Source organism: Paroedura picta, chromosome 11, assembly GCF_049243985.1.
Source record: "Paroedura picta isolate Pp20150507F chromosome 11, Ppicta_v3.0, whole genome shotgun sequence".
Classification (NCBI taxonomy): domain Eukaryota; kingdom Metazoa; phylum Chordata; class Lepidosauria; order Squamata; family Gekkonidae; genus Paroedura; species Paroedura picta.
In genome coordinates, this window is record NC_135379.1 from 48,163,134 (window position 1) to 48,172,461 (window position 9,328).

Genomic DNA, 9,328 nt, shown 5'->3' on the forward strand with positions numbered 1-9,328 from the left:
AAATGCCTATTACTTATCTTTTGCTGTCTATCATTAAATGGGCCTTGGGGGTCAACCTCCAATTTGAATGGTCGCTTCTTGTTTATAGAGCCTCTTGTGGTGCAGAGTGGTAAGGCAGCCGTCTGAAAGCTTTGTCCATGAGGTTGGGAGTTCAATCCCAGCAGCCGGCTCAAGGTTGACTCAGCCTTCCATCCTTCCGAGGTCGGTAAAATGAGTACCCAGCTTGCTGGGGGGTAAACGGTGATGACTGGGGAAGGCACTGGCAAACCACCCCGTATTGAGTCTGCCATGAAAACGCTGGAGGGCGTCACCCCAAGGGTCAGACATGACTCGGTGCTTGCACAGGGGATACCTTTACCTTTACCTTCTTGTTTATAGAATGGGGGGGGGATTCGGGAGTAGCACATTATGATGGATTTTCGTTCTCTTAGGCCCTCAACCTGGTGCTACATGGCCTGAATAGTGAATAGTGTGATATTTAGTATGTTTGTGGTATCTAGTATGTTTTAATTCAGTGGTAGAGGGAGTTCATACTGAGTCATGATGTTCACTGATAGATCCTTAGAATGATCAACCACAGGCTTTTGGTTTACTCTACCACATAGGGTAGTAGGTTGATCAGAAGGAGGTAGTCACTTGTACCCTCTGCTCCTTGACTGAAAAATGGAGCACAGATAAAAGGAATAAGTAAATAGCATTTCTTATAATCTAGCTGTCCCCTATACCTGCTATATCTATAGAATCTCAAATCATATCCGGAGTGCATTGAACTATACCCAAGGCCATTCCACACAACCGCCAATGTAGCCAATTCTGAGCGCTATTGAAAAGCGCTGCAATTAATAGCAGCAGGTCTCAGTAATGCCCACAGCCATTTTTCTTGGAAAAAGGCTCTCCCACTAGCGCTGTTCTTGTAACACACAAGTTTCCAGTCTCGCTGGAATTGCAACAAAGGAGGCCATATTTTTCAGTGTTTCCTCCCGCCCCTGGCCGTCAGTCAAATAGAGCAGCCAATGAACTGTTGTGTTCATGCTTCCCTTTAAAAACTGTTTTTTTTAAAAACCCGAAAACACCTGCATATTTGTTCATTCGATGTATCAGAAAGACCTTTTTTGCCGGCGTAGGAACTGGTGCTGAATCGTTTACATGCTCTTAAAGTTAACCCCCCCCCCCGGGTGCAATTTCTGGACGAAATTACGGGCTGTATTGTGCTCGGAAACTTTACAGACAATTGCTTGTGGAGGGATTTCAGCCAAAGGGATTTCAGCATGGCTTATTCATTGCTTTTGTCAGTTTAAGGGGGGGGGGGGAATGGCAATCGTGACACTGGAAGCTCGGGTGTGAGAAGTTAGGAAGGGACATTCATGCTACTGCTATATTGAGAACACACATGTCTTTTTCGGATGTGTTGCAAGTTGTTCTCAAGTCTAGTAGTTTTTTTAAGGGGGAATCTACTTTTGTGGATTCCCCAAAAAGCACTACAATGAAGCTATTTTTGGGGAGTGTTGCAGGAATGTTGCAGATTGTGTACGATGTTGTGCATACGGTGTTGTGCGCCATGTTAAAAAAATAGCGTTACACAATGGTAAAACTGCAGCAACATTAACGCTGTGCAGAATGGACCCCAGTATTCCCTATGAGAAAGGAAGACTGATTGCCTTATCCATATTTTGTGCAACATGGGTATACATTTCACAAAACTAAATCTGAAAACAACAGGATTAGTCCTGTCCCTAGTACAAAGCTTTAAATCTTTCCAAATTAAATTACGAGACAAGAAATATTGGATGATGGTTTTGTCATTTGTTATGAGAGACATTATTGTTGTTATATGGTTATGGTCTTGGCTAAACATAAAAGCCGTATTGGTTATGTTAATACGGAGCCTCATATCTGGGAGGAGCTCTTTTTGTTACAACTGGTCCTGGGATCCATATACCTGGGTATGTGATTACCATCTAGTGCTGGTATAAAACTGTATTACAGAAAATACTTTAAACGTTTTTTTTAAGTGGTTTTCTTGGTTTCCAGATGCCAAATTATTACTACAGTACTGCAGTGTACTAAAGTAATGCTCGCTAAAATTTATTTAAATTATTCTATCAGTTAAAAACATGTGCAGAGTTCTATTACACCATTGTTCAGCATCTTTGCATGAAATTAAATATCTTTATCTCCCCCTAAAAAAACAGAGATGTATATTAACAGAAAACGTTTGACACAAAAAAGGAAAATGGTTGTGCTTGTGTTGCATATGTATGTTTTCAATTAAACCCAGGCAAAACGGGAAGGAAATACCGATCTTTCCTTGGCATCCCTGTTGAAAAAGAAATTAACCAGCATTATGGCTGGATTATCAGCCAGTTCTTCTTAGACTATTTTTGCACCTGAAGTTTATTTCCTGCAGCTGAGATTCTGTTTGTACATCTGGGAAACTACTTACCAGACAGATACTGAATAGGGGTAATGCCCAAAGAGATCCAAAAACCCAACATGCCTTCAGTTTCTCAATTTTTAATTCAAGTGAATCTAAGGGGATTTGAGTTTTAGAGGATGAGAAAGCATATGTCTTAAATAAATCTTAATTGGCTAATCATATGAGTTGGATGTAATGGCCGAAAGCGAAGAGGAACTAAAGACCCTCTTGATGCGGGTGAAGGAGGAGAGTGCAAAAGTTGGCTTGAAACTCAACATCAATTGAAGATCATGGCATCCAGCCCTTTTAATTCCTAGCAAATAGATGGGGAAGAAATGGAGGTAGTGACAGATTTTATTTTCCTGGGCTCCCAGATCACTGCAGATGTGGACTGCAGCAAAGAAATTAAAAGACGCTTGCTCCTGGGGAGGAAAGCTATGGCAAATCTAGACAGCATCCTAAAAAGCAGAAACATCACCCTGCCAACTAAAGTGTGTCTAGTCAAGGCTATGGTCTTCCCAGTTGCAATGTATGGCTGTGAAAGATGGACCATAAGGAAGGCCGAGCATCGAATAATTGAGGCTTTTGAACTCTGGTGCTGGAGAAGACTCTTGCGAGTCCCTTGGACTGCAAGGTGAACAAACCAGTCAGTCCTAGAGGAGATCAGCCCTGACTGCTCCTTAGAAGGCCAGATCCTGAAGATGAAACTCAAATACTTTGGCCACCTGATGAGAAAGAAGGACTCCCTGGAGAAGAGCCTAATGGTGGGAGTGATTGAGGGCAAAAGAAGAAGGGGACGACAGAGAATGAGGTGACTGGATGGAGTCACTGAAGCAGTCGGTGCAAACTTAAATGGACTCCGGGGAATGGTAGAGGATAGGAAGGTCTGGAGGATCATTGTCCATGGGGTCACAATGGGTCAGACACGACTTTGCACCTAACAACAACAACATGAATTGGATAATTAAATTGCATAAATTTGCACATGAGAAAAATGGGATTGCATTATATGGGATTCTGTTTTACCAGTGGTGGAGCTTTCTGCAATGGAAGCTCATGTGTCAGTAGAAGGTGCTGCTACCAGCATAATGGAGATTTTTTCCTGTGAGTAGTTTAGTTAGTCTGCAGCTGAAGAGCAAGAGAAAAATGTGTCACACAATAAGCTGGGTGGGTGATTAGTCTTGCAAAACCATGTTAATTCAAGGTGTTGGCTATGACTTTGAAAGCTTTTTACATAGCATCACAACTGATGATACATCCATGGTTCACAGCAACAGTCAACACCGACGCTGGGATATGGGAGACAGCCCTCAAATGGCTGATCTCCTTCCTCCAGAGTCACGGACAGAGGGTAGCAATAGGAGAGAATCTATCCGTCACCAGCTCACATGTGGAGTCCCACAAGGAGCAGTCCTCTCTCCTATCCTATTTAATATCTTCATGCGCCCTCTTGCTCAGCTGGTGCGGAGGTTTGGGCTGGGTTGCCACCAATATGCATATGACACCCAGGTCTTCCTCCTGATGGATGACCGCCCTGACTCCCCCCCCCCAGAATCTTTAGCCAGATGCCTGGAAGCAGTGACAAAATGGATCAAGCAGAGTCATCGGAAGCTGTAAGCCGCTTTGAGCCTCCTTCGGGTAGGGAAAAGCGGCATATAAGAACCAACTCTTCTTCTTCTTCTTCTACTTTCTAGAAATTACATAGTAAATATGCTACCATTTGATAGTTTTTATAGAGTCTTACCTAAAAGTTTAACTAGAATGCATAGTGAAAATAGTTGTGCCTGTTTGGGGTAGAGACAGTTCAGCAGATTTACACACATCCCAACCTAACAAAAGAATATATACCTGGTCTCACATTTCATAAAATTTCCTGTTTGGTTTCTGTAAACACCACTGTCTCCAAGCAGGGAGTTGTGGTAAAAGGGGGCTAAAAGCATGTTTGGAGATAACTTATTTTAAAGCTGTTTATTTTCATGCTTTAAATGTATGCACTGAAGACTGTTAAGACACAGAATGCAGAGTCGCTGAGTTGCAAGCTGTGATTTACAAAACTCCTTAGGCGATTTCTTGACTTAGCTTCTTTTTCAGCATATAGCTTAGATTCCCCCACACTGGGTCATTCAGTCCTTAAGCTACCAGAAAAATGAAGTTGCTGTTTAAAGGATGGCAGGCTACCAAGAGTTCAGACAGCTGCTATGAAGGATTAGTTGTGGGCTTTTCTTGCTACAAACTGCATCACCGTTCTATGTTCAAATATTATTAAATGGGAATGTTTTTTCTGGCACCGTCTTACTTTTCCTGACAGTTTGTATATGAATATATTATATATATATTTTAAAAGAACCTGAAGTAGCTTCGCTTTATTGCATACATTAGAACTTAAATATATATCCCTAACAATTGGCACAGAGAATGAGGTGGCTGGATGGAGTCACTGAAGCGGTAGGTGCAAACTTAAATGGACTTCAAGGAATAGTAGAGGACAGGAAGGCCTGGAGGATCATTGTCCGTGGGGTCCCAATGGGTCAGACACAACTTTGCACCTAACAGCAACAACAATTGTCATTATCAAGTTTGAACTTAAAGCTAGAGGCTACAGAATAATTGCCTGCTGGTCACACAGACGCTTATTATGCAAAACAGCAGGGTTACTTTGATCCAGTGGTATTCCTAATTGCCCAAATGGGGCAGTTTAGTAAGTGTCATTTTGCGTTCAAAGAAATCTGCAGCAGCTCTTGCACAGTAAATGGACGCAGCAGAAGTGATGAACTGAGTTGAGAAACAGCCTGGAATATTTCATGTTGTTAAAGCCAGCATGGTGCCATGGTTTAAGAGTGTCAGACTAGTATCTGGAAGACTCAGGATTGACTCCCTGATCATGCTGTGTAAGTTTGCTGGGTGACTTTGGGCCAGACACAATCTCTCAGCCTAACTCAACTCACAAGTTTGTTGTGAGGACCAAATAAACCACCCTGAGCCAGCTTTGCTGGGAGCGGTGGTAAATAAGCTAAATAAATAAACAAACAAACAAACAAACAAACAAATAAATAAATAAATAAAATAGAGGTGAGAACAATGCAATCCATTTTGAGATCCCCATGGGGAGAATGGCAGGGTATAAATGAATTAATGACTGATAATATAAGAACTATAAGTCATTCACTTCTTATTATGTACTAGCTTCAAAGCCCGTTCTTAAGAACGGGCCTTGAAAGGGTCCCCTCCCCTGGTCCCTGGCCAGGTCACTTAAGGTGGGTTTGGGCCGCAGCTTGCAGCCAGATCAAGTGGGGCGGGCGGGGGCTGGGCAGCTCATTAGCAGGGCCGGGACACTGCTCCTTAGCAGGCTGTCAGCAGGCCAAGAGGCCCTTGTTATCAAGCCCTCCACCAGGACCCTTTGCCCAGGGCCCTCTCCCCTTACCTGCTGCTGGCTCCAGGCACTGAGGCATCTGACAGCAAAGAGGCTAGTATCCAGGGACAGAGGGTGGGAGATGCAGAGCCAATCAGGGCAAAGATGGCTGTACCCTGATTGGCCTTATTCCAATATGTGCATCTGGAACGCCGTAAGCTAGTAGCTGTTATAACGACCTTATACTCTTGTTTAAGAGACATATATTTACTTATCTGAAGTTTGTCTGAAAACTATAAATTTAATGTCCCTTGACAAAGCCAGTGGGTGAAACGCGTTGGGACTGCTTTGTACAATCTGTAAACAGCCCGTGGCGCCACGGGCGCCACGGACTGTATAAAGGAGTAAGGGGTAGTGGGGAGGAGTTAGGGCGGGACCGGTCCGGGATAAAAACTCGGGGGGGGCCAATCAGGAGCCGCGAAGCGGCTCCTGATTGGCCCCTCCGAGTGTCAATCCCGCCCCAAGCAGACAATGGGGAGCCGCGCGAAGCGCGGCTCCCCATTGCCTGCTTCACTCGCTCGGAAAATGGCAGCCCGCCTGGTGAGAGCCTCGGCTGGGGGGTGGGCCGGGAAGCCTTCTCTCGGCCGGCGGAGCGGCCTCGCAGCGTTGTGGACGCTGCGAGCCCGCTCCGCCGGCCGAGAGAAGGCTCCAGAGAGCCTCGGGGGGGTGGATGGGTGGGGGGGGGAAGGGAAGCCTTCTGCCGCCGGCCGCAGCGGGCTCACAGCGTCTACGACGCTGTGAGCCCGCTGCGGCCGGCGGCAGAAGGCTCCAGAGAGCCTCGGGGGGGGGATGGGGGGGGATGGGTGGGGGGGGGAAGGGAAGCCTTCTGCCGCCCCAAGGAAGCCCCCGCCGCAAACACAACACAAGACTCCAGCCGCCGAGAAGCTGTAGAGAAAAAAGAAACACCCCCGGAGGAGCCTTTCGCCGCTAGCGCGACGAGAGGCAGCAGAAAAAAAAACCCCTGTAGGAGCTCCAAGCCGGCGCGCCGACGAGAGGCAGCAGAAAAAAAAACCCTGAAGGAGCCTTTCCCAGCTCCAAGCAGCAGAAAAAAAAAACCCTGTAGGAGCTCCAAGCCGGCACGCCCACGAGAGGCAGCAGAAAAAAAAAACCCTGTAGGAGCCTTTCCCAGCTCCACGCAGCAGAAAAAAAAACCCTGTAGGAGCCTTTCCCAGCTCCACGCAGCAGAAAAAAAAAACCCTGTAGGAGCCTTTCCCAGCTCCACGCAGCAGAAAAGAAAAACCCTGTAGGAGCCTTTCCCAGCTCCACGCAGCAGAAAAGAAAAACCCTGTAGGAGCCTTTCCCAGCTCCACGCAGCAGAAAAGAAAAACCCTGTAGGAGCCTTTCCCAGCTCCACGCAGCAGAAAAGAAAAACCCTGTAGGAGCCTTTCCCAGCTCCACGCAGCAGAAAAAAAAAACCCTGTAGGAGCCTTTCCCAGCTCCACGCAGCAGAAAAGAAAAACCCTGTAGGAGCCTTTCCCAGCTCCACGCAGCAGAAAAGAAAAACCCTGTAGGAGCCTTTCCCAGCTCCACGCAGCAGAAAAGAAAAACCCTGTAGGAGCCTTTCCCAGCTCCACGCAGCAGAAAAGAAAAACCCTGTAGGAGCCTTTCCCAGCTCCACGCAGCAGAAAAGAAAAACCCTGTAGGAGCCTTTCCCAGCTCCACGCAGCAGAAATGAAAAACCCTGTAGGAGCCTTTCCCAGCTCCACGCAGCAGAAAAAAAAAACCCTGTAGGAGCCTTTCCCAGCTCCACGCAGCAGAAAAAAAAAACCCTGTAGGAGCCTTTCCCAGCTCCAAGCAGCAGAAAAAAAAACCCCCTGTAGGAGCCTTTCCCAGCTCCACGCAGCAGAAAAAAAAAACCCTGTAGGAGCCTTTCCCAGCTCCACGCAGCAGAAAAAAAAAACCCTGTAGGAGCCTTTCCCAGCTCCACGCAGCAGAAAAAAAAACCCTGTAGGAGCCTTTCCCAGCTCCACGCAGCAGAAAAAAAAAACCCTGTAGGAGCCTTTCCCAGCTCCACGCAGCAGAAAAAAAAAACCCTGTAGGAGCCTTTCCCAGCTCCACGCAGCAGAAAAAAAAAACCCTGTAGGAGCCTTTCCCAGCTCCACGCAGCAGAAAAAAAAACCCTGTAGGAGCCTTTCCCAGCTCCACGCAGCAGAAAAGAAAAACCCTGTAGGAGCCTTTCCCAGCTCCACGCAGCAGAAAAGAAAAACCCTGTAGGAGCCTTTCCCAGCTCCACGCAGCAGAAAAAAAAAACCCTGTAGGAGCCTTTCCCAGCTCCACGCAGCAGAAAAAAAAACCCTGTAGGAGCCTTTCGCAGATCCAAGCAGCAGAAAACAAAACCCTGCAGGAGCCTTTCCCAGCTCCACGCAGCAGAAAAAAAAAGCACCTCCTGGTGTCCCCTGGGTCCTAGCGCCCATTGCATTCCTGGTTGCAATGGGCTTTCTTGCTAGTAAAGAATAAAGAAATAATAGAAGATTGAAGACTCTACAGATGTCTATTTTGGATATTGTGCTTGCTACCTTGGTATCGCAGTGCCTCTATACTTGATTCCTATTCCAACTTGGACAGCCAGACATGTCCCACCCCCTAGGCTATTTCATAAATATATAGAGGAACAACAATGGATAAGGATGTGCAGTAAATATTCCTTCAGCTTGCTGAACAGTCTTTTCATCAGCAACAAAAAGAGAACAGAGGGAAGGGTACTTGCCCCTCCCTTGTCATGTGACTTCAGGGCAGGAAAGCCAGATTCCTCTGAGGGAAGAGCACTTCAGGGATACAAAAATATAATTGTAAAGGAGGCCTGCAGAAGCACAGTCCCCATGTGTGCCTGAACAGAAGTTCACTTGATGAACAAGAGTTATGGGTAAGAGCAACCCTGTTTTCCTGCCACGAAGAGAACAATCACTCTGCTTTTATAATACAAACAGCTCTCTCTTTTGGTCCAATCCACGAGTTAATCCAATTCTAGTCTGTCACCTGCCTCCAGCTGGGAGTTAGCTGCACACAGAGGCAAGTCTCTGCACATGCATTCCTGCATTGACGGGGAATTGCAAGTACATGCTGCATGTGTGGCTGCCTTCTGCAATCTAACACATACCTTTCCAAAATAAAATCCCACTCAGCATGCATATGGGGAAAGGAGCTGGTACTTGAGGCTAAATTCAATTAAGGATCTTCCATAGATGTCATGGAGCAAACCGGGAGCATTTTTGTTTTCAAAATGGTCCTCTCCACATTTAAAAAAGCTGTCTGTAGGGCTCTGCCTATTGTGTGTGCACTTCTTTGAGTTATACTAATTTAGTTCCTTGAAGACAAGAGGATCACACTATCCTAAAGCCACACTGTTCAGCCTATCCTGTCTGTGGATTAGCATTGTAGCTCCAACAAACAGCTGTGCCTTCAGAGCTCTTGTCAATCCTCACATAGTCACATTCACACTGAGCAGACAAATCTTATGTATATACCAGGATTCTTGTACTGTCAAAAAGGACCACCAGAAGAGC